Genomic DNA, 27,524 nt, shown 5'->3' with positions numbered 1-27,524 from the left:
ATGACTATGTTTTTCATTAATGTCAACATAGCAGTAAGTATGTGAAGAATAACAAGAAACATAGAAAGATCTTAGTTGTATGGACAATGTTTTAACTTTTTGGTGATGTGCATTCATGACGTGTTCTATACAATGTCCTAATGTTAAGGTTCAATACACAGTATCAGGGTTGAAGATGTACAAAAGATATACCTAATTTATAGAGAGCAATACAAAGTCAGAGTACTTAAGAAGCAATTTTTGATGTTTATATTACATCTTCTAACAAAGTTACAATATGGAGATTCATGGTCAACTAGTGACATAAGACAGTTTGAGGATGACATCAAAACAAATGCGTAAGCCCTAGTGTCACACATGTGAGAAGTTGTATAGATTATGAGCTAAAAGTGCTATTATAATTATGAATTAATTAATTATCCTATTGTAATTAATTGGGAAAGCCTCAAGGCCAAATCAAGGAATTATTTTGAAGAAACAATATAAAGGAAAGATGTTTTCTTTTTTTGTAATGTAAGAAGTAATCATTGTATTGAATGTGAAGTGTGAAAAAGAGCAGAGTATTTGGTGAATGTGAAAAAGTGATCCAAGGGATTATTGGATGCAAGATTTCTGATCTAGTTACAAGATCAAAAGGAGCAGAAGCTTGGCTGAAATGATAAAGAAAGAGGAAGGAGAAGTACTATTCATTTCTATTATTCTGCAAGGAATAATACAGAGATCATTTGGACAATGGGTTCATAGTTCTTGTCCTTGAAGCTATTTTGAAAGTGGCCATCTATCTTCTACAACTCCTAACAAGGTTGGCACAACTCCTAACAGGGATTCAAAGTCTCCTAACAAGGACTGATATGTACTGAATGTTGTTATAGACTCCTAAAAGGTTCCATCCTCTAACAAGGAATATTTATATTTGTACATCATCTTGTGGTTACCATCCCCACTAGGGTTTCCCTAGTTAACATATCTAGTGTTATTGTGCATGAGTATCTTGTTGTGATTTTTGATTATATTGCTCACATGGTTAAGTTTGATTAAGATTGATAATTGTGATAATAGCTGGATAATTGATTAACCCCCCTCTTAGTTATATTGGTGGACTATATATTTTAACAATTGGTATCAGAGCATTAGGTCCTCGAAGAAGAAACTTAATAGCTTTAGGAGATCAATGGTGAGTCATTTCAGAAGAATTAGTCCCAAGTCTGATAGAGGAAATTTTGACACACATAAGATGGAAATTCTTGGTGACTTACTAGATATGTGTAAATATTTTAACATTGAGTTTTCTAATCTAGAATCCTTTTGTTGCATACAAAAGAATAGAAGCACAAGAAAATCCTTATGTAAAGAAGACATGAAAATCAAAGAATGAATTGATCTACTCATGAAAAGAGAACCAGAAGGTACAAAATTTTTTATTTTTTGGAAATGTAAAGAGCTTGGTCACTTTTCATCAAGATGTCCTATGAGAGCAATAAAATCTAGGAAGAGTTCATTTTTTGATAATGAACCTGATTTGGTTAAGGAAGAGGAAGTAAAAAAGAAGAAGAAAGAGTTAGCTCTAGTAACTATTATTGATGATTATAATCCAAAAATTGTTAGATAGAATGTAGAAGTTTTCTTTGAGACTAAAAAATAATCTACAAAATGATGTATAAACTATTGAGCAAAGAGGAGATCGAAGATCTTAACCAAGAGAAGAGATAAGAGTTGAGTTAGCAACTCCTACCTCTAACATAAACATGACAAAGAATTACCCTCCATAGTAGATAATTGGAAGCAAAGATAAAGGTTTGATGACACGAAATAGAGTTAATGAGGAATTATGTCTAATTTCTTAGGTTGAACCTAAGAGTGAAGATGAAGCATGTGAAGATGATAATTGGATTCAAGAAATGAAGGAAGAACTAGATCAAATTGTGAAGAATGAAACATGGGAATTATTTCCTAGACCTAAAGAAAACAATGTTATAGGAACCAAATGGGTATTCAGAAACAAGATGAATGAACAAGGTGAAGTTGTAAGAAACAAGGATATACTTGTGTGCAAAGGATATTCACAACAAGAAGGAATAGACTATGAGGAGACATATGCCCTTTTAGGTAGAATGGAAATGGTAAGAATGTTCTTGGATTATGTAACAAATAAGAAGTTCAAAGTATATTGGATGGATGTTAAATCAATTTTCTTGAATGAAGAACTTGAAGAAGAGTTATACATTGAGTAGCTTGAAGGTTTCCTTTTGAAAGAAGAAAAGGATATGGTATGTAAACTAAAGAAAGCTCTATATGGGCTGAAGAAAGTACCTAGAACTTGGTACGCAAGGTTGGATAAGTATTTAAAAAAACTTGGATTTGTTAAGGTATGGAAGATAGTAACTTGTATTTGAGAGAAATTGAGAATGGTTTGTTGATAATAGTAATATTTTTTGATTACATAATATTTGGAGGTAATGATGAAGAAAGTGATAAGTTTGCTGAAGAAATGAAGAATGATTTTGAGATGAGCATGATAGGAGAAATGAATTTTTTCCTAGGGTTGCAGATTGTGTAGAATAGTGATGGCATTTTCATTTCACAAGCTAAGTACTTGAAAGATTTGTTGAAGAGATTTGGATTGGAAAGTTGTAAGCCTATTGGTACACTTATGATAATTGGTCACAAGTTATCTAGAAAGGATGAGACACCTACAGTTGAGCAGAAGAAGTATAGATCCATGATTAGAAGTTTGCAGTATTTGACCCACACCAGACTAGTATAGTAAATGCAGTTAGGATTCTAGCTAGATTTCAAGCTAATCCTAAGGAGTATCATTATGCAACAGTAAAGAGAATATTTAGATATTTGAAAGGAACATTTGATTATGGAATATGGTATGATAGATCAAGTGATTTCACTCTATGTGCATATACTGATGCAGATTGGGCAAGTAGTATGGACGAAAGAAAGAACACCAGTGATGGAGCATCTTTTCTTGGAGGAAGATTGGTTTCTTTAATGAGCAAGAAATAAGATTGTATCTCATCGAGTACAATTGAGGAAAATTATGTAGTAACAACAAATAATTGTATTCAATTTAAGTGGATGAAACAGATGCTAAACGATATTGGGATTGAATTTACAAAATCTATTATCATATACTGTGATAACACAAGTACAATAAGTATGTCTAAGAATCCTATGTTTCATTCTAAGACTAAGTATATATCTATCAAATATCATGTTTTGAGAGAGAAGGAAACATAAAAGAGATTATATTGGAATATGTGAGTACTAAAGATTAGATTGTAGATATGTTTATGAAGCCTTTACCTAAAGATACATTTGAGCACCTTAGAGGTATGCTTGGGGTTATGCCCCTGACTACTTCTAAGTAGATAATACAAAGAGTGCATCAGTCTAGTGGCACATAACACTATTGTTAGACTGGACTGAATGCTGGTGCTTCTTGTATGGGGGAGTATCTGTGATGAGTTGAGTCATTGAGGACTCTTGGTATTTGGTATTGAATAGTGTCTTTGGATACTTAAGCTAGTTATAAATTAAAGTAGTAAATTGACATAATGAGGCCTTTGTCATTGATGTCAACGGGGGAGAGAGTGCATGAAAAAAATCCTCTAGTTGACTAGTGGAGAGATAATTGCATATCTCTATTAGGAAGATTTATAAAGATTCATGAAGATACAGAACAAAGCAGTGTTCCAGAGGTTTTTAGATTTGATTAATGAAGAGGATTTGAATTGATGAGAATAATAGCAACATAGTACTATTTGGTATTCTTGGAACGTAGATGTTTTTCATCTATGCCAAAGGGGGAGATTGTTAGCATTAATGCTAATGGTATTCCTTTGGGGGAGTATCCTAAGAATTGCTAGAACACTTGGGGAGATTGTTATTATGATTTTTGTGTTGCATTCATGACTATGTTTGTCATTGATGTCAACGTAGTAGTAAGTCTGTGAAAATTGATAGAGCGATAGACAATGATCTTAGTTGTACAAACAATGTTTTGATTGTTTGGCGATGTGCATTCATGAAAATGTTCTATATGGTGTCCTGATGTTAAGGTTCAATGCACAATATTTGAGTCAAAGATGTACGAAAGATATCCCTAATTTACAAAGAGCAGTCTAGAGTCAAAGTACCTAAGAAGTAGTTTCTGATGTTAGTATTATATCTTATAACAAAGATATAATCTGGAGATGTGCAATCAACTAGTGACATAACATAGTCTGATGATGACATCAATGCATGTGTAAACCCTAGTGTCACATGTGAGGGGCATTAATCTATCCCCTACCCCCAACCCAACCTGACCCACCCCACTATTTTAAGGGTAAGGGTCCCTAATATTATATTATTCCCTCCTAGAAAAAATGGGTGGATTATTGTCCCTACTATTACATTATTTCTGCCTAGACTGCATATTATTGTAGGAATGGGCATATTATTGGTAAAGGGTCCCCTAGACATATTATTGTTACTCTAGCCCACTACTATTTTAAGGGCAGGATGACCACATAGATCATTGCCTGGTGGATTCCCCACTCTACCTGATGGATAACTACAACTCTCTCTTCTCGTTACACTCGGATCCAAATTCTCTTGTATAGAGTATGAGTCAACAGTGCTATTGTAATTATGAATTAATTAATTATCTTATTATAAATAATTGGGAAAGCCTCAAGGCCAAGTCAAGGAATTATTTTGAAGATATAGTATAAAGGAAATATATTTTCCTTGTTTGTAATGTAATGTATTTAATGTAAAGTGCGAAAAGGAGTAGAGTGTTTGGTGAATGCGAGTAAGCAAGACAAGGGATTATTGGATGCAAGATTTGTGATCTAGTTACAAGACTAGAAGGAGAAAAAGTTTAGTTGACACAATAGAGAAAGAGGAAGGAGAAGTACTATTCATTTCTATTATTATGCAAGGAATAATATAGAGATCATTTGGATAGTGGGTTCATTGGTCTTGCCCCTGAAGCTATTTGCATAGTGGGTCCATTTGTCTTCTACAACTCATGACAAGGTTGGATTCTCCTAACAGGGATTCAAAGTCTCCTAAAAAGGATTGATATGTACTGAATGTTGTTATAGACTCCTAACAAGGTCCATTCTCTAATAAGGAATATTTATATTAGTACATCATCTTGTGGGTACCATCCCCACTGGGGTTTTCCCTCTAATCAAGAGTTTCCCTAGTTAACAGATCTAGTGTTATCGTGCACGAGTATCTTGTTGTGGTTTCTAATTATATTTCTCACATGGTTAAGTTTGATTAAGATTGATAATTGTGACAGTAGTTGGATAACTGATTTACCCCCCCTCTCAGTTATATTGGTGGACTATATATTCTAACAATAACATCATCTATCCTTTTTTATAATCTTTATTCTTCCTCCACCTCCTCTTTATTTTAACTATCTATTATAATCTAGATAGCCTTATTGGTTATTTTGCATAGCATAAGAATTTTTATTATCCTACCAGGATAGGACCTAATATATGAAGTTTTTTTCTTTCATATGTACTATGGTAGTGATTATGACAACACTGTTTTGTTTGGTAACCTTGGTTTCCTCTATTTTGTAGTAGAATCTTCTTCTTTGGGAAGTCTTAAATAAAGTGTAAATCCCATTATCAACATATAGCACAATACATTGAATTATGTTCGATTTTACTAACTATTTCTAGGATTTTCTTTTCTTTATCATTGTGTCATTCATTTTGAATGTGTCCTTTCTAGTTAATGAATGTGTCCTTTCTAGTTATGGTAAGTACATCATATCCTTTCTAGTTTCTTAGGCTTAGTGGTCCACATTTCCTATGCACAACCAACCTCTATACTTGAAAATTTTCTTCTATCTCAACATTTCAATCTTTATTCATCTTCCTCCATGGACAGGCTTCAATTTGATAGGCCATAGTGATTAGGTCAAGATACTTATAATATCCTATCCCATTTGGTCTTGCTCATATAACTTCATTTAGTTTAGATATAAACCATTCGATCTTTGTATTTCTTCATTAAATGTTCCCTTTGACTTTCTTTATGCTTCAACCTTTTATCAAGGCTTTTTATAGATTTATTATCACCTATGTCAAATTACTCATTTTAATAATACTTTCTATTGAGACTTTTTAGATACCAAAGTTTATTGAGAAATCTTCTTTAGTTGTATTTCATGTGGTAGAGTGCTAAGGATAGTTCTTAGTGCACCATTCTAGTTCTTCTATAAGGTCTCTACAAATTCCAGCAACCTATATCTATCCATAAAATTTCCCAAATCTCCCCAAATTGACTCTGAGAATAAAACATGTTCACTTATTTAAATGATGTTAATCCTATAAATAATAATCTTAATTGCCATCTCCATGAATTGTGAATTCTTTGTGGGATTTTGTGTTTTCATAGCTTTGGATACCTACTCTCTTACAAAATTTATCTTTCTTTTGGTGTTTCTTTGGGGTTGTCTCTTTGTACTTGTCTCTTCCCAATTTTATGTCAAAGTAATTCTGTCTCAGGATCTCACTTTAACGGGTTTCCTGCTCTCTATTTTTTCAATAATGGCTAGCCTCTCTTCTCATTCCATCATTTTTCTCTATCTTTTTTTTGTCCATTAGGGATAACCATTCTTTTTATTTTATCTAATTTATTTTTCTCCTTAATTTCTCTTGAATTCATTTTTCCACCTTTGGCCATGAGTGTTTAAGGTTTGAGATTGAGTTACTCCTATATTTGTATTTCTATATAAGACTCTCTATCTCTCTCTCTCTCTAGATATATCTTGTCCACTTATCTGTTCTAAAGGGATTTGACCTTTAGATAATACCCTTAAAGCTTAATCTACCTTTTAAAGTTCATATTCTGGAGTCTCATTTCTAGTTTACATTGATATATCTTTATGTTCTTATACCATTTTTTTGGTCAATAAAGATGTTGGCATTGTATGTGAAATTGAGGAAACTCTAAATTATTCTATTGACCATGTATATAATACCAAATTTCAAGAAAAATTATCAAATTGAATGTATCACTATGTTGAAAGTAAATCTAATGGTAGAATAACTATTGTAGCTAACTATCTAATGGTATAATAGTTTTTTAGGGTAAATGTTCCTACTGAGATCAACTTTGTTGTAGGTTGTAATATATAATGTATCCTAAGAAAATTATTACTAATAGTTAAGCATATTGACATGAAATAAATAATTAAATAATTTATTCTATCAATTAACACTAATCTAAGCTACTATTAATGGGAACAATCTAAATTACTAAGAAACTTATAGGACCCCAAGAGGCCATTGCTTGAGTGATTGTAATCTTAGTTATCAATATTCAATCTTTAACTGAGAGTTTCATTAGAACAAATGATTCTTTATTACAATTCAAGAGAGTACATCATTGATATTAGACTTGTTAATTGATTAGGCACTAAAAACAAAGTCTAGCAGATGACTAGTAATTAATATCGACTTTGATGGGATCCAAAATATATATTAAAAATCACATGAATTGAATTTCTCGCAAATGCTAAACTACAATGAATTGTCAACCCTCTCATGATCATAGGGAGAAGATTTATTCTACCATAAGAAACAATAAGAATCTATTTTTTTTTAAAGATGAGAATGTTACAATTCCCTTCAAACTCTTGCATAATTAAAGAATGACAGTTGAAAACATGCAAGTACATGACATAATGATTTCTAAGCCATAATTCCCCATTTAGCTCATGGTCACATTTAATCATAACCAACAACATCAACAAAAGGTGGCAATATTTATAAATGGACCATTCCACATTCCATGAGTGTTGCTCTATCAACTATAAGGATGAATGTAGTGTAGATGACCATCTCTCAACTGCTAAATTATTTATCACTCATTACTCTTAAATATTTAAGATAGATAGGAAAGTTTAAGATAGTGTCTTATAGTATGAGAATGTTTAATGTCATGGAAAATATAAAAAATAGAAACAAGAAAATGAGGAGATTTCTATGACTCTTTAGGAAGACAACCAATTCATATAAAGGACTCCATAGTTTTTAAGCATCAAGGACATTTTTTTTGAAAGGATTAGGCATGTTATGACCCTAGTATTCATTTTTCTAAGTGTAGTAGGGTTAACCACTTGTGTCATTCTTAATATTTATATATTTTTAATTAGCTTTAGTTAATTTCTTTGGCTAACCTAATTTGGATTAATGGGAATTTCTACACCTAGTTATGTCCATATATAAGGAATAAAAGCTCACTTGTGAACTTTTTGTCATCACAAAGCTTTATTATATGGCAAATGAATATCATTGTATTGAGGTGTATAAACTTAAGGTATTGACGTTATCGCTTTGCATTGACTTACACATTGCATACAACAAATATTTTCATCCATCCTAAATTTCTTCCATTAAGGCTGAGGTATGTGCATGATAGTCACAAGCATATTGATCCATGAACTTAGATTTTCATTATTTATTGGTGTTATGATCATGTCATTTGGTTTTAGAAATGAATCACCTTTTCTAAGACACACTCATCGAGTTTCAAGCATACTAAGCCCTTTATAAGACATGATAGGTCATAGGGATGATATTTTTTAATTTAGACAATTTTATTTGTTTGATTGTGGACAAGGTTTATTTATTTTTATTATTGTGTGATTTCCCATTCATACAAATTTTCTTTTCTATCTAACTTTACACTAGTTTATAGGTTAGTATTGGTTATAACTTAACTGGTAAGGTTCAAGCAAAAGCATTGAAAGAAAGCATGGAAACACATAACACAATATTTATCTTGTGGAAACCCAACTAGGGAAAAAACCACTGTGTGTGTGTGTGTGTGTGTGTGTTGATCCTCACAAAGCTTGCACTCTCCTAAAGTGTGCCTAGCCAAGAATTTATCTTTGGTAGAAGATTACAAAGACATTGCTAGATGCTACCTAGTTAAGGCATTTGAATAAGACATGTGAGAGTCTTTCCATGTTAGGAGAAACCATGTAAAAGGACTTTAGAACACAACTTAATGTGTCACCTTATTAGGGGATTTAGTACGAAGAACCTATTAGGATCTACCCTCGACAAGATTTACTATTGTAGAGATTAGTAAACAATAGAGGAACATGATTTAATAAAATAATTACTACACTTAGCTTGAGTATCGATTCCTTTACTGCCCCCTTGACATGTTTACGACTATGTTTTTTTCCTCTTCTTTAGCTCTACAACTTCAAACTGGATCACTTACGCACTCAGACCTACTTTCTCTTGCATGTATTTACACTTATGTTGTTTGGACTCACCATCTTCTTCTTAACACAATAGCTTCTTCATGTTATACGTGACTTTACATCGTCACTTCTTCTCACTTCAAGATTACACTTAGATTTTCTCTTGTGAATTTCTTGCTAATCAATCTACAATCTAACCTTTTCTCATGAAGCATCATTCTCTTTTAAAATATTTTCTCATTCTATTTTGAAACCCTAAACTAAAAATTAAAAATTTGAATTCTCAAGCCTATCCTACCTTATCTTCTTGTCACTGTTATTGTGGCTCTCTTGTTAGATGTAGCTCATATGAATGGAAGTCACAAATGTTATGTGACCTCAACGACTCTCCATATTCTTTCTTAATTGATTTAATAGTAGCTTGACAAGGTTGAAGGATAAGTTGTTCTTCACCACATTATATGCTAGGTCAATCACTTCACATGACACATTGTTCAATTGACTCAAGATGTAGATTTTGTGACCTGTCACATGAATGCAAAACTTTAATTCCATGTTAGTCACACCACTAAGCTTCATGCATATTCCATCCCATTCGAAAAGAGTCCACTTTTTCAGTTCAACTTGACCTAGGGTTTTAGTGGTCTTCACTATGTTTAAAATGGGTAATCTAGTAATCTTGTGTATTATTTTCTTGGTTATTAAAATAGGGTGATCTAACCATTATTTCATATTATGAACATGACTCAAAATGAACTGATCCATTTTACTTGAAATTCCTTGGCATATGTAAGATACGTGTCAACCCATTTGTCTCCAAATGTTTGTGCTTAGGTTATAGAACATCATCCATACAAAGTTTGTGATATGCTTCATTCATCTCTAGGGTTCCAAGCTCCTAAATAGAACAATGAAAAAATGAAAAAATGTAAAAATGTCATGGACAAAAAGTACCTTGGGTGGAATCTGAGCTTGTGCTCCAGCAGGGTCAAGTGCCTCTGTAATTTTTAGACTCAATTTGAATGTGAAAGCCTTGCAATCAACTCCACAAACCAACATTTTAGAACCTTTCTTGACCTTGTTTCTCGAAGATGCCATCGCTCAGTAGGGTTTTGAATACATGATTAATCTTCAACAACAAATGCTAAAATCACTCAGAGGCTCTAAACTCACTCTTCATTCCATGCTCTAAAAATTCACGGTGAAATAATATATTCAATTTTCTCATTTAAAAAAATTTTAGTCTTTACTATCATCATTAATGATTCATACATATATTCGCTTGGTGACAGGTTGTCCTCTACTCGATTTGGCCTTTAATGCTTAAAAGGTACCTTCAACTCAGTAAGGTCTCCTAACTCGGTAGGAACAACCAACTTAACATCTGCATCTTAAAAAAGATATGCAACCCGACCTTGCTCGATAAGGTCTTGAACTTTCATCATCAGTTAGTGATCCTCGTGTATCTTGAATGCTGATATGGATCCTTTTGCTTGTTCATTGAATTGATTTTTGATGTCTTCTTCTAAATCATAGTTCCAATGATCTCCATAGGGAACTAAATTGAAATGGTTGGGCCACCCAACTCATTGACTTGGGTGTCCACAACTTCAGGATTTTGGCTTGCATTCTTTGGAGATTTCTACACCCATTTCTACCTCATTTGTTTTATGATATTTTCAGCTTTGGCTTTCTTTTCATCTTCTACATATGGTTCTTGGTGAGGTGTCCAAGTTTTGTACAAACAAAACATCTCTTTGTAGCATCTCTTTTCCTCATGTGATGTTTCATACAATTTTCTCCAATGTGTCCAAACTCACCACAGTAGTGAAATCTGCACCATGTGTTGTAATCCCATCCAAATATTAGTTTCACAATTTGTTCTACTGGGTTCCACTTCTTGGTTTTTTATTTTGAAGATTTGTGTCCTTCTTTGTTGCAATTATGACACTTTCCTTCAACATTAGGTTTATCTATGCATTCACTTGCTCTATGACCATGCTTATTGCAATTGTAACATTTTCCATTGATTTTTTTTTTACCATTGATCCAACACTTATTTGATGAATGACCTATCTTATGATAATGATTGCAAGTAGGTCTTTTTTTCTTTTGAGCTCCTTGCTGAGATGATTCACCTTCTTCTATATATCCTAATATAGTTTTTTCTTTGTGTCTATATTGAGTTTGCTCATTCAACCGATCCATACTTTCTTGAGATTTCATCATTCTCTCATTGGTTTTCTTTTCAATACTAAGATCATTCTCTAGTCTTTCATTCCCTATCCTTATATTGACAAGCTTTTGATTTGTATCATTGAGTTGATCAATAAAGTCTGCTTGCTAAAGGGATAGTTTCTGAATTTCATTGTCCTTTGCTTCTATCTCTTCTTTGGCTTTGTCTTTTTCTTCCATGACTTCACATAATCTAATTGATTGGATTTCTTCTCTTTTTAAATTTCTAACTTCTTCTTGAAGATTGTAATTCCTCTCTAATAGATCTTTGATTCCTGCATCAACTTCATCTAAATTTTTTTTTTTGGACATAAGTCTTCAATGCTTTCTTCAATGTAGAGATTGTCATCCATTTGTATTGCAAGATCTTTCCTTTTTTATAGTGATTGAGAGAGTTTCTCATTTTTTTTCTTGAGTTGTTCAATAGCTAATTCAAGATCCATCTTTTCATTCTCAATAGCCTTTTCTAGCATGTATACCTCCATTGCCTCTGATCTTATCTCAATTTGTTAAAATTGATGTGAGAACCAAATGCTGTGATACCAATTGTTGGAAATATAAGGTAGGCTACATTATTGAGAGGGAAGGGGTGAATTAGGAACCAATAAAATTTTAACTTATGTCACCAATTAATCCTTCATATATTATTATGATCTAATTGCATGCATGAAAGAATGAAAGCAATAAAACATTCATAACACTTTGACACAAGATATGGTGACCTAGAAACCTTCGAATTAGAAAATAAAACTAGGGTGAGGATGATACCTACAAGATTTAATATTGTAGTATAAAGTTGTCTTGTTAGGGCTTACAATTGATCACTTCTGATGATCTACCCTATTAGGAGCAATGAGGACTATGAGGTCCACCTTGTTAAAGGATTTACAAACATACAATAAAGTATGCACTTTGTTAAGAGATTTAGAAAAAGACTATTAAGTCCACCTAGTTAAAGGATTTAACTAATACACATGTTAGAATGAATTAGTGGCTGATCTCTGATCTACAACTTTGATTTGCTGAATCAGATTCCTTGTGTTGCAAATGATCACCTTGCTATGATAGATAAATCTCTATTGTCCCTTATACTACTTGTATCCTTCTTTAATTAACACTCATACACTTCATATTACTTCCCATTAACACTCTTGGATATGATACAATGAGTTACATATATATCAATCTAAATAATTACTTACTAGAGTCAGCTATAGTATCAAATTCATCATAATTCACAAAGTTAGCCCAACTACTATAACTCGAGTTCTAAAAACAAACGTGGTGATGTTCTAACACTTGGTAAGCATTATCAATGCTCGATGAACTCTAGCACTCGGTTGAAGTTGAATCTTGGTCCATATAATTGATCACTCTGAGTAGCTCAAACTTGGTCAACACTATGTGACTTGGTGAACATTGAGAAACTTGGTAGATACATAATCACTCAATTGACACTGCATGACTTGGTCAACACTAGATTCTTTTTGTTAACACTGCAATATCAATAAACACTGTAGAACTCAATTAACACTACAGAGCTTGATTAACACTAAGAACTTCATAACTTCTATTGGATAGCTCAGTAGAAACTACTACGCTTGGGCTATACTATAAACTATCTCAACTTCTTCATAATTACTATGTAGCTTAGCATGAATTGTGATATGACTGTTTAGCTTAGTAGCAACTAAAACACTTGCTTAATACTACTAGATGAATGATAATCTTGGTAGCAATTGTAGAGCTTAGTGGAAATGTAACCAACTAAGTGTTGAGTCACTAATAGACAAATTGACCTTAATGTAAACACCTCTAACTTCTCTTTTAGACACTTAGAGGTATCCTTCTAAAGAGGTTTTGTGAAATATTAGCTAGTTACTCTTTGGTCGGTACATATGCCAACATTACCTCTTATTCCTTCACTTTCTCTGTTAGAAAATGAAACTTTATCAATATGTGCTTTGTATTCAAGTGCATTATTGGGTTCTTTCATATCTTGATTGCACTTGTGTTATCATAGTTGTTAACCACAGGTTCCTCTATTTTCTCTTGAATTCCTTCAAGTAGTTGTTTTATCCAAACAAATTGAGTGTAGTTCATTGCTACAACTACATATTGTACTTCTTCTATTGATTATGATATGAAATTCTACTTCTTGATGGAACATGCAATCAATCTTCCTCCAAGAAAGAGTGCACGACTGCTCGTGCTCTTTTTGACATCTATAATCCCCACTCAATCAACATCAATAAAGAAACTGAGCTTAAAGTTTCTCTTGTGAGGATACCATAGGCCATACTCTTTATTACACCTTAAATATCTAAAAATTATTTTCATAGCTAGCATGTGAGACTCTTTTGGGCTGGTATAAAATATAGCCACTATTCCAACTGCTTGTGTGATGTCCAAGTCATCACAAGCATATTTTGTCTCTCACCTTTCTCTAGGTTTTCACTCTAGTGTCTTTATCTCTAATGATCTTATTAGGTGAGTGGTGTCTTCTTACATATTTTGCTAGCATAGGTTCTCCTTCAAGTGCTTTCTGGTTATTTATTACTTTCTTCTTCATTCTTCTTAGAGAACTCATCTACCTTTACACTGGTAGATTCCACTATCTTATTCATCTAGAGATTCAGATGCAGATACACTTTCCTTTTGGTAGAGTATCCCAAAAAGATACCCTCATCAATCTTTGGCTCAAACCTTCCTTATTATTCATCCTGTTTGATATAGCACTAGCTTCCAAATACTTTGAAATAACTCATAGAAGGTGATTGACCAAACCAAAGTTCATAAGGAGTCTATCTTTATTCCCTTCTTACCTGTACCATATTCAAAGTGTACATAATTATTCTCACAACTTCTCTCCAATAGATCTATGCACCACTTTTATCAATCATCAATGTTCTAGCACAAACTATGATTGTTTTGTTCCTTCTTTTAGCAACACCATTCTAATGTGGTGTCCTAGGAGCTAAAATTTGTCTTTTGATTCTATGCTCTCCACAGTAGTTTTCAAACTTGTGTCAGGTGAATAGATGTTCCCAGTCTGATCTCAATAATTTCAACACTCTACTAATCTCCCTTTCCACCATTGTCTTGTAGGCATTGAACATGTGGAAGGCTTCTAAATTTTCCTTCAAATAAATAGACCAAATCATTCTGGAGAAATCATCAATAAAAATCATGAATTATCTATCACTGGATACACTCTTCATTCTCATGGGACCAAACAAGTCAACATGAACCAAATATATATATATTTTTTCAAAAGTTAATGACTTGCTAGAGAAACTAGAGTTGGCCAACTTTTCTAGTTAACAATCTTTACACATCACATCATCAGGTTTAATAATAGGAGGTAAACCTCTTACATATTTATTCTTTCCTACCTCAAAAATGCTTTCAAAATTTACATGGCATAATATCTTAGGCCACAACCAATTCTTATCATTCTAAGCTACCAAGCATTCATTCTTAGGAATATTGAGGTAGAAGAGATTACCTTTGCTTTATCCTCTTGTAGCTACTTGTCTTCTCAAATATTCTTCAAGAATCATCATTAAACTAAAACCTATAACTGTTGTCCATTAGCTAAGCACTCAATACATTATATTTAAGACCTTCCACTAAATAAAAATCTTTGTAGTTAGTGGAATCATTCAGGGATACAATAGTTTTACCTATTACTATACATGGTAATTGTTTGCTAAACTTCACCATTCCTCCATCGTAGGCCTCCACCTCATAGAGCTTGCTCTTGACACTAGACATATGGTGAAAGAAATCACTATCAATTATCCAGTTCTTATGGATACTAGTGCTAGTTATCAGAGATCTTTGCACCCTTTCTTATGTGATAGAAATAAAGGATACTTCATCCTCATCCTCATCCTCATTACTAGTTGACTCTTCATCAATCACACCCTCTTAAAAAATGTAGCATTGTTTCTTCTCTGTTCCATTGGATTTTTTTCCATCTTTTGGCGATCTTTTTATTAACATTTAATGGACATCTAGATACATAGTGTCCTACCTTCTTGTAGTTAAAACATTTAAATGGAAACTTCCCTTTTTACTTCCCTTTCCCTCTGACCATTCTCTTTGTGGACAAGGATTACAAATCTTCTTATTAAGCTTCTTCAACATAAATACTCTCCTATTATTTCATGTATTTGGTTGTGCTAATTTCTTCCTTTCCTCTTTGGGTTGTGGCCAGTGCAACTAAGGCTTTTAAATGCTACTTCAACTTTGGTTGACTGTTGTTATAGTTTCTTAGCTCAAATGAAATGAACTTTCCTATCAATGAATCAAGAGATACATCCATTTTATCTATCATTCTCATCTCCTGAATAGTTGATGTCCTTATGACATACTTGGATATTAAGGTTCTTAGTATCTTTCTTACACAATCATCTTCATGTAGTGTGCCTCCAACAACTCTGATGGTTAGCATCATTTCTTTTACCCATTTTCCATAGGTTTTGATGCCCTCTCCTTCTTGCATCTTCATGTCATCAAACTTTCCTCTTAAGATTTCAGCTTTTACCTTTTGGACATGCCTATGGCCACCATAAATGATTTTGATATTTTCCCACATCTCATATGTTTTTTCTAGTTATTCTACATCTTTGTATTCATAATAGGATAAGGTGCTAGCTAAAGAATCTATTGTGGCAGTATGAGATTCCTTCTCCTTTATTTGGTATGAACAGAGTGGAGCAACATGCTCCACATAGCAGACCTTTGCATGGGTCTAGTAAGCACTACCAAGAGTTCTCAAATGTAGCCGCATCTTTCTACACCATGAGCTATAGTTTTCTTTTGAAAAAAAATAGCGCTTCTCTTTTAAACATCTTGATCTTTTCCTTGAGATGTTAAAATCCTTACTTCAAAGGACCTAATCTTTGCTATTGTTGAGCCATCATTTTACATGATGCTAAATGACAAATATCCTTTCAAATCTCTCTCTTGAAAAGATGATCAATGATCAAATCCAAGGTTTCAGATGGCTATTTTTCAACTTGTTGGGTAACTCAATTGAAGATAAATGTGTATGTTCATGAGGAGGCCTTTGCTTGTTCCAACCATTTTGCACATGTGTTGCTGAAATGTAACCACAAAGAGATATATTTTTGTATATTTGTATTTTATGATGAATGAAATTTATCAATGAGACTATATGAATTCCTATTTTAACCAAGTGTTTGAAAACCAAATAACAAAGATAGAGTAACAAGAGATTCTAAGAAAATTATTGAAAGGGAAATTCCTAACAGACATAAGCCAAAGTAACAATGTGTCTAAGAATTAAATTATCAAAAAGATTTGGTAGGAAAATAATGAAATTAGGAACAACACTTCCTCAACTTCACTAATGCAATCGTTGATGGGAACTTCAATAATAGCCAAAAGATGTTTCACGTTTCATCATATCGCAAGGCCATGGAAAGTGCACTCACATGAGGCAAAACACTATGCAAGAACAAAGATGATCCTTTCTCCAATTTGTCACAACAACATAATTTGTTAACACAAGGCAAACACTAGAACTTAAAGATCACACAAACATAAAAAATTAATTAAACCATTGGCCCCATTATTATTTATGAACATGCATTCACAAAAATAACACACTTTGATAATAATAACTACACTCAAAATGAGAGCACCAATATAATATATTATTGCATCAAAATAATGGCCTGGAGTACATATTACATCCATGTATTTGAAAAAAATCCTCTCATCCCTTTGTGTTAGGAGTGAGAGCTCTTTTAATGCAAACTTATGCTAAAAACTAATAAAGCAAATCTAATTATATACAAAGTGACACTCTAAATGGTGCTAAGTAGGTCTCCACCCTTGTTTATATCAATTAATGGGTGCATGAGCATTTACATGGAATAAAATATAAAAGAATGAGAATATAAGAAGATAGAACCTATGAGATGATCTAGAAGTCTCTGGGAGCTCTAAAAATGGAAGTTGGACCTTCTCTAGGCATTTCTAGGAGTTGAACTATCGTGAAAATGTGTTTCTAATGCATGGAATGCTCTAAAATAACAGCTAGAAGTTAACTCTCAGTGCATTGATTGTTTTCAATACTATTAGGGCACTATTGAGAAAAGAAAACCTGCGCACCTTGGTGATAGGTTCCAAAAATCCAAAAAATCTTCCAAATGTCAAAACTGAATTTCCAACATCTGGATTTTCTTCCCCTTTACACCAAAATGATGTCTGGATGTTTTCCCTTTAACTTCTCTATTATTTCTACAACTTCACTAGCCTCCAATAAATTTAATGCATCATATTTATTCTTAACTACTTGTCAGTAGTTGCTTACTTCTATGTTGGTTTCTGCAAAATCCTTAAGCTTGGTGTGTAGTTCCAAAAATGCTTCTTCAATTTTGAATACTTGTCATAAATCATCTTCTAACAAAGCATTTTCAAGTGTATCCCTGAATTTTTTAACTATTGATTGCACTGAGGAAAGCTTGGTCTTTGACTCATCTTAAAAAATCTCAAGGCTAGCAGCATTATAGTACTTTTCTGCTTCCAAAAATTTCTCTTAACGTTATCTTTTATCTGCTCGATTCCTTCGTGTAGTCCTTCCATGATCTTATTCCCCAAGGATATCTTCTCTATCTAATCATCTAGTTTATCTAGCTCCTCTACGGAGTATATTTCCATCAACATCTAGTACCTTTATCCCTTAATAGATATGAGTGCTTGCAGATTGTTAGCCTAGGTATGCACTGTAGACACCTAAATTTGTCCAAATTCCAATTCCTAGCCAATTAAATAAATATTCATTAATTATTTAATTCCCCTACCTTAATTAAATAAATTTAACATTTATTTAATATGTTTTCCTTTCCTTGATTTAAATAAACTAAGCTTTATTTAAATCCTAGCCTTCCCACTTGCATCCTAACCCATTCACTTTAATTAAGTACTTCGTTTACTTAATTAATCCCTTTCCTAAACCCCCTTGGAATTAAATATTACATTTAATCCTATTTGAGCACATGGCTCCTACCTTTGACCCTCACCTAACCTCACTACTCTAACCTAACCCATGCTTCTAAACCTACCCACTTCCTTAATCACGCTTCCTTTTCCTAATCACCTTGCTAATTACCTTTTAATCCTGAGTCTGTGCTCACACATGTGTGAGGAATCCTCACACATGTGTGAGGGATGTTCACACTTTCCTCATCCCTCATGTCTTCCATGCCTCTTGCACACTTGTCCTCTTGCATGAGAATCAAGTTGTCTCACACGTGTGAGAAGCCATGCTTCTCACCTCATTGATCATGTCACCATCAAAGGTTGCTCACACATGTGTGAGCATATTGCCCCCTTTGAATTGGTCAAAACTTTAATCCACATGGAGTCTACTTGGCCTCCACCTCATGGACACCCCGTCGATCTTGAGGGATCCTAGCCCTTCATCTTGCATTTAATCTCAGCTGTCCGTTGCATCTCATTTCCTCTAAAAGGAGAGCCCTCTCCTCACTTTCACAATCTACCATCTACCTGATTGTTATGCTGTAGGAATAGTGAGCAACCACATCCCATAATGTGAAATCATCTCCACTTGGTGATTTCATGAGGTTTGCATTAGTAGTTTGAGTCATTTTGATTTCATGTTATGCTTAGTTACATGTTTATCTTGCATTATTTTGAGGTTTGCATAATCATGTAGGAATATGCATTAGTTGCTTAGTGTTATTTCCTTGATTACATTTTTATGCAATACATTTTGGCACGCCCGGTGGGACCCACTTCACGGGTTTGAACTAACAATCTAATGTGTTTTTGAGTATTTTGTGAGCTTGTAGGTTGAGGAAGCATTTGGGGATCAAGTTTCATGAGGAGCGTCTAATCGAGCCATAAAGTCCACCATTGCATTTTGAAGACATAAGGGAAGTCTTTTGACATATAGCAATCTATATTTCATTTCTTATTGCTTTATTTTCTAGTTCTAGGAGTGTATACATGTTGAACATATTTCTTTGCTAATAGAAATTAAAAAAAAAAAAAATGCTCCTTCCTTGTTAATAAATAACTAGCTCTAGCTTTAAAAAAAAAATCAAAAAAAAGGGAGGGGGGGTTAGTTTGCCTTATTTATACTTTGCTTTATACATATATAAATTGTTTCAAAAAAGAAGAAGATGGGTTTACTTTAAGTAAAAATCAAATTAAAAAAGGAAAAACAAAAAAAAATTATTAAAAAAAATTTAAAAAAAAAAAAAAAAAATTATTATTATTTAAAAAAAAAAAAAAAAAAAAAAATATTGTTTTGTGTGGTTTCATAGCCACGAGCGGCGCCACTGTGGGTGGCACAACCACCACCGCGGTCCCTCCCCACCCTGCAACTTTTGCGGCTTGCCAAAAAACCCTCTACCACTGTCTCTCTTCCTCCGCACTCAGCCACTTCCCTATGCCGGATCCCTCAATTGCAGCTTGTTGCAATCTCGCCGCCACCTACGGCGCCCCGTCGCTTTCTCCCATGGCCAACACCTTTGTTTCCTATTGCTCCCCTCTATGCCACCACTACTATTCTCCCCGCTCATGGCCACCTACATCGAAACCTTACTCCCAAGCGCTACTCAGTCGAGCCACCTCGGTAGCGCAACGTCTGCCCAAACTTGCCGCCTCTGTTAAAAGCGACACCACCACCATTCCTCTCATGGATGCACCATCTTCCACTGCCTCCCCTCTACTTACTCACCTCTGCCATCGCTCGGCCACGCAACCATCTCCATTCCAACCACACCACCCCTACAACCCTGCTCCAACCGCTTTGGCTACTCCACCGCTTCGTAGCCCAACCCTTGTTCTCCCCGCTTTCTGTTGCTCCTCCGTTTGCGCCACCTGTAACCTGCCACCACCCTTGAAACCCTCGCATGAACTCTCGTTGCTCCTCTGCCCAGCCTCAAAAACCCCTCTGGCCCCTTCCATTTTTTTTTTTTATATATACTTAGGTTAAATTTTAAGTATTATTATTGTATGTTTTTAAAAACTTTATTTTCAAAAAAAATTAAATAAATTCTTTTTAAATCTTTTTACTAATCAATCAGATTTCTTTTTTTTGCAAAAATGTCAAATAAACAATTTTTTTTTTCTTGACGTGCACCTAACCGTCAATTTTTTGCTTGCAGGTTACTGATGTCATCACTACATTAGCAATCCACATGCCCTTCTAAGCCATAAGGAGCAGCCTTTGGTTTTTTGCTCATAACTTGAGCATATGAACTCCATTTTCAAAAAATAAAATATTTTCAAAAAGTTGATTCCGAGCTCGTTGCCATGGTGCTAGTTTCATCAGATTTTGATGTTGTTTAGACCTCTATTTTTTTTTTGTCAAAGACCAAACTTTGTGCTAACCTTTTCATTGCAGGGTTGTTTCATGTTTGTCATACATTTTTGCTATACTAACTTATGTTTTTTGCAGGGATATTTTCTCACTAACCATATTTCTTGCAAGTTTTGCTTTAAATTTGTTTTGGGAATGAACTTGTATGCATAAACACTCATCTTTGAATGCATGATTAACACTAAAACTCAATCTTGAAGGCATGGTTAATCGAATGCTTTTCCTTTGGAATGAATGATAACATAATCTTGCATGTCTAAGGATCAACTAACATTGCAATACACACTTCATTTTGGTGCATAAAATGAACAATATTTCCTTGTCAAATTTGCTTATGTGGATGACGCCCACTTTAGTTATGTTGGAAAACTCTTGATTTATATGACATTGTCAAATTGGAAAGAACATTGTATGTTTTAAACATGTGTATCTTCAAAGTAGATTACAAAACTTCAAGTTTCATTGGGAATGAATGTGTGTCTTTTAAACCCCAAGACCACTTACTTATTCTCTCCCCTTGTGCCTTCAGGTGATCTTGGGTGCACATGAAATAAGTGGTCTTTTTTTTCTTTTTTTAGGAGGCCTGCTTGAGGATTTCATCACCCCTTGAGATGACCTCAACTCTAGTGTTCTGGCAGAGTATAAATAGTGGGAGGTGAATGGAAAGACACCTCTCTTGGAAGCATAATATTGTCACTCTTGGCTAATCCCCAAAGAACTTTATACCTTTGGGAAGTGAAAGAGGAGATTTGGGTTACCATCTCCCTCCAGCTGTGTGGTAGTCTTTTCTTTCATCTATAGATTTGGGCCTCATATACCTTGCATATATCGAGGACACCCTCTAGTTGATCCTTGTACATCCTAGTTGAAGCCTCATAGGATTGTTGGTGTGTTTGACATTATTGAGTGTTTGAAACACACTTGCCTTGTACACATTTCCTTATTTGATTTTGCATCTTAAACCTAAAAAACCCAAAAACATCATAAAACATAAAAATTCAAAAAAAAAAAAAAAAGTTCAAAAATAAAAAAAAATCAATTTTTTTTTCAAAAACAACAAAAAAAAGTCTTGGTTTAGGTTCCCTTAGTCAAGTTGTCCACATCAATTCCACGTCACATCTTCTTTCCATCCAAGACATCACCCTCATCCATCTCTTGTCTTCATCATTCAAACCATTGCTTGACATCTTAATCATCTCTATTCATCCAAATCATTTCCTCGTCTTCCCTTGTCATTCAATCTAGTTCATAATGTTCATCCTAGTCATGCTTCATCATCATCCAGATCCAATTTCCTCCGTCAATCTCATAATGCATTCTTAATTCAATCCTTCAAATCATCATCATTCTAATCCAATTCCTTATCAATCTTCATCCATAATCAATCTTTCTAATTTCATTCACATCTTCTTCTAATTCAACTTTGCATTACATCTTCTACTTTGGACATAGAAGCATTGTCATCAACATTGGACTTTAATTCTAATACCACATTCACTTGTTTGCCATATCATCGGGTTTTTATCAAATCAAATCAAACCCTCATCCAATCAAATTCAATATCAAATCAAATCAAATTCAAACAAATATATATCAAGTCAAATTCAATTCAGATCAAATTAACACCAAAGTCCAAAATTGCTCCTAGTCCCAAGTTCATATTCCATCCATCCTCGAATCTTTCATCACTTTTCATCTAACATCTATGGATCTGAATTTTCTTAATCAAATGGTTGACGATCTTCAAAGACAATATGGAGTTATACCTCCCATTCAACCTACATATCAAATCCATCCTCAACACTTCATATCCAACTCTCATCCATCTCATGTTCATTATTCCTCTACCTTTGACAAGGGAAATCCATCTCATTATCCTTCAACTCCATACAATTCCATTCATAGGCCACACAATTCCACAAACACAAATGCCCTTGCCATGGAAATGGAGCACCTAAAGAATTATCTCTTAGCAAGTCAATAGAAAAGGTCAACTTTTCATGCCATGTGTCCTCTTCCTCCATGTTTTGAAGATCCTAGTCCTCATGTCCTATCCATCCCCAACCCTCCATGCAATCCCATAGTTCCACCTTCACACAATCCTAATCCTCCAAAAACATCATCCCCACCTCATAATGGGTTTTTCTCACGTAAATTCTTGGCTAAGTGTACAATTCAAAATGAAGAGAGCCCATTACCCAAAGCCATACCCCCAATTCCATCTCAAGGCCTTCCTCTGAAGCATGTCATTATAGATTCCTCTTCTCCTCTAGATCCAAGCATTTCTCCATCCCATAATTCCCTTATCCCTCATGATCCATTTATCCCTCCTAGTCCATCTCATGATTCCCTTCCCAATCAAGATCAAGGCATTCCATGTACCACACACCTTACCAATTCCCCTCCATCTCAAGAGTTAGCATCCGTAGATCCTCCACTTCATGCAAAATTTCCTTCCACTCCATCCACTAATACTCCTCCATGTCAAGATCAAATCACTCCATCTCATGATTCTATCCCCTTCACTCCATCTCATGATCCTAGTCCATCTCATGGTCCACTCATTCCACCATACAATCCTCTTGTAAGTCAAGATCAAATCATCCTTTCATTTTCCTTTCATTATCCCACTCCATCTCAAGATCCTATTATCCCTTGTAGTCCCCCTCATGATCCTAATCCTCCACAAGATCTCGCCACACCTATCCAATCCACTCATGAACCCCATTGAAGAAATAATGTCTCAAGATGTTGGTACACCTTCCACTCCTTCCAAATCCAAAATTCCTCCATCCAAACCTAAAGCTTTCCATCATTCATCTTCCAAGTCCATTTGAGGACCTTATATCCATATTCCCATTCCTTCCTCATTTCCATCCATTCTAGGTCCCTATGTTCCCCCACTAAACCCTTCATCCCTTCCTTCCATTTTAGGTCCTTATGTAAATCCCTCCACCATATCCATGTTTTCCATTTCATCCCCTCATGCTCCTATTAAAAATCAACAAAGCACACATCCTTTAATTCCTTCCAATGTTTACCATCCATACGCTCTCCTTCATGCACCCCTACCATGGCCAATGGAAGCCAATTGGATGCCAAATAAAAAGTGAATAAAGCTAAAAATCCACAAAATCCAAAGGATCAACATGTCCCCTCTAAAATACATGTCCAAGAAAAGAAAAATCTAATCCAAAAAAAAATTAGAAGGCCACAAAGGTTCAAAATAAAAAATGCAAAAATTTTGTGGATCCCAAAGCCGCTTAATGTAGCAATGAATCTCAAAGAAAGATTCAAAATGACATCCAATTCTGCTAATCCAAAGGCTTCCCTCATGTATAATCCATCCAAGCTTCCATTTTCCAAATCCATTTTGGGTCCTTATATACCCAAATCCACCATCCTAAATCCATCATCTCCTTCCTCCATTTTGGGTCCCTATATCCCAAAATTCAAACTCTCTCCTACATATCCTCCACAATTTCCTCCTTTCCATCACCCTTCAAGGTGTGTGCCAATCAAAATCTTTCCACCTCCTTCATCCACTCACTCACAAGCCTTCCAACCTAGCATCTATCAACCATGTTTTCATTCCACCCCCTTAATCCAAACCTTTTCATAAGTCATTAGCCTCCATTCCCCAATCCACTTCATCCTTCTTTTCACCACCCTATCAACATCTATGAGAAAATAGCAAAAAATTCCTTGAAAATAACAAAGAAAAATAAAAATAAAAAATAGAAATATCAAGAGATACCATCCATGTAAATAGATGCTTGAGGCCTCCCTTCATTCTCCTATCATGTATCCAATGCCTTCCACTTCCACTTATCCATCCATTCACTTTTCCTCTTCCACTTGCACTCTACACTAGGGGCAATGTCCAACCATACTACACTTACATACCACTCTTCCATACTTCCATCTACCATTCATCCTCCTTTTCCATCTTTGATCTTGACTTTCACTCTCCTTTCATCCTTCCATATGCACTTTCCATGTCCATACACCATCCTACATACTTCCATAATCTTTTCATATATTTGATCTTGACATGCTATCCATATCTTGCATCCCATCATCCTTATCATGTTCATTCATCCATTTTTCCATCCATACTCCTACATACTTCCATCCTTCTTTCATATGTCCTTGATCTTGTTTATCCCACCCATCTCATCCATTTCATATACCACATTTCATCCATACTCTTCATATCATTATCCCTTTTCCATACGCTTCATATCATTATCCCTTTTTCATACCATCCCTCCCATATCCCTTATTCGTTCCCCTTTCATACCCATGCTTGTGATCACTATTAGAGGCACAATACCAAAATGTTCATACATGCTTTGGAAGAGCACATTCCTTCTCTTCCTCCATACACTAGACTTCCTACCACCTTTTCATCTTTACGCATCCCTTCCCACTATTTTTCCTTCCATTTTCATATCCTTGGTATGGGGCATTTGGACTCTTTCGAAACATGGTCCTTGGCTCCACATTTTCCCACACCATGTCATTTGGCCCCTCATACCCTTTCACCATTTCTCGTCATCCACCTACTCATGTTGCTTTTCCTCCATTTACCGTGCCTTGGCTCTCCCTTGTCATTGGTCCCAATCCATTCTCTCCCACCTTCATTCAATCTAATTCTTCCACTTCAATCAAATTAATTTATCCTCTATTTCAATAAATTTTCCCTTCTTATAATCCTTTCACATCAAATCAATTTCAATCGATTCTACTCTCATCATTTTTCATCCTATCAACATCATTCTCCTAATCTCATCCACATTGATTTCAATTTCATCTATTCCTCCAACTCTGCCATAAAATTAAAAAATTTAAAAAAATTACTATGAAATCAATACTAATTCAATCAATCTAATCTTGCAATTTTGTACATCAATCTTTAATCAATTCATCACTTTGACCCAATCACCTGATAGTCTATATTCAAACATTATCATGGGATGAATCCTTCCCAATCTTTGGATGTGCATTACACTTATCGTTAGCTTTGTCATCCTTAATCGATCATCATAAATCAATCCATTAATGGGTTTTCAGCTTGACTAAGAGCAAAATGTTGGTTTGCTTTTGGTTTTTTGTGCATGATTGCTTGTTACTTGTATGCATTGGTATTTTCTACATTTATCATGGTCTTTGCATCCTATTGTCCCTAGGAATCATGGTCTTTGATATCATGGTTTCATAAGGCATATGGTTGTATTAGACCCTTTTTATCACGTACTTGACACATTGTCATCTTGGTTGCTCATACCTTGGTGCATAGTGTTGAATACAATATCAAACTTAGGTTGTTCACACCATCGCAACATAGCTCTTATCATTTTCCACTCCCATCCATTTCGAGAGAACATCTGTGTTCTCCTAACCTGCATGTCCTCTCAAGGGGGCATACCTTTCCACCCTTTTCATCTTTCCTTATCCTCCCATGACTGGGGCATCGTGCTACTAGTCTTATCCTTCCATCCGCTATATATATATATATTTTTGATATAACATTACTAATGCTATATCAAAGAGGGGCAAAATGTAGATACCTAAATTTGTCCAAATCCTAGTTCTTAGCCAATTAAATAAATATTCATTATTTATTTAATTCCCCTACCTTAATTAAATAAATTTTACATTTATTTAATTATGTTTGCCTTTCCTTGATTTAAATAAACTAAGGTTTATCTAAATCCTAGCCTTCCCACTTGCATCCTAACCCATTCACTTTAATTAAGTACTTTGTTTACTTAATTAATCCCTTTCCTAAACCCCCTTGGAATTAAATATTACATTTAATCCTATTTGAGCACATGGCTCCTACCTTTAACCCTCACCTAACCTCACTACTCTAACCTAACCTATGCTTCTAAACCTACCCACTTCCTTAATCACGCTTCCTTTTCCTAATCACCTTGCTAATTACCTTTTAATCCTGAGTCTGTGCTCACACATGTGTGAGGGATGTTCACACTTTCCTCATCCCTCATGTCTTCCATGCCTCTTGCACACTTGTCCTCTTGCATGAGAATCAAGTTGTCTCACACATGTGTGAGAAGCCATGCTTCTCACCTCATTGATCATGTCACCATCAAAGGTTGCTCACACATGTGTGAGCATATTGCCCCCTTTGAATTGGTCAAAACCCTAATCCATATGGAGTCTACTTGGCCTCCACCTCATGGAAACCCCATTGATCTTGAGGGATCCTAGCCCTTCATCTTGCATTTAATCTCAGCCGTCTGTTGCATCTCATTTCTGATAACAGGGGAGCCCTCTCCTCACTTTCACAATCTACCATCTACCTCATTGTTATGCTGTAGGAATAGTGAGCAACCACATCCCATAATGTGAAATCATCTCCACTTGGTGATTTCATGAGGTTTGCATTAGTAGTTTGAGTCATTTTGATTTCATGTTATGCTTATTTACATGTTTATCTTGCATTATTTTGAGGTTTGCATAATCATGTAGGAATATGCATTAGTTGCTTAGTCTTATTTCCTTGATTACATTTTTATGCAATACACGCACTTCATCCATCAGCCCAAAATCTTAGTTTATAATGGAAACCAACTTGTTGACATTAGTCTAGATATGGTGCAATAGGTTCACATTTCCCTAAATTATTTG

The sequence above is a fragment of the Cupressus sempervirens genome, chromosome 2, assembly GCF_028749045.1.
Source record: "Cupressus sempervirens isolate cs-2001-9-10 chromosome 2, ASM2874904v1, whole genome shotgun sequence".
Taxonomy (NCBI): Eukaryota; Viridiplantae; Streptophyta; class Pinopsida; order Cupressales; family Cupressaceae; genus Cupressus; species Cupressus sempervirens.
Note: the sequence above shows the minus strand (reverse complement) of the source record.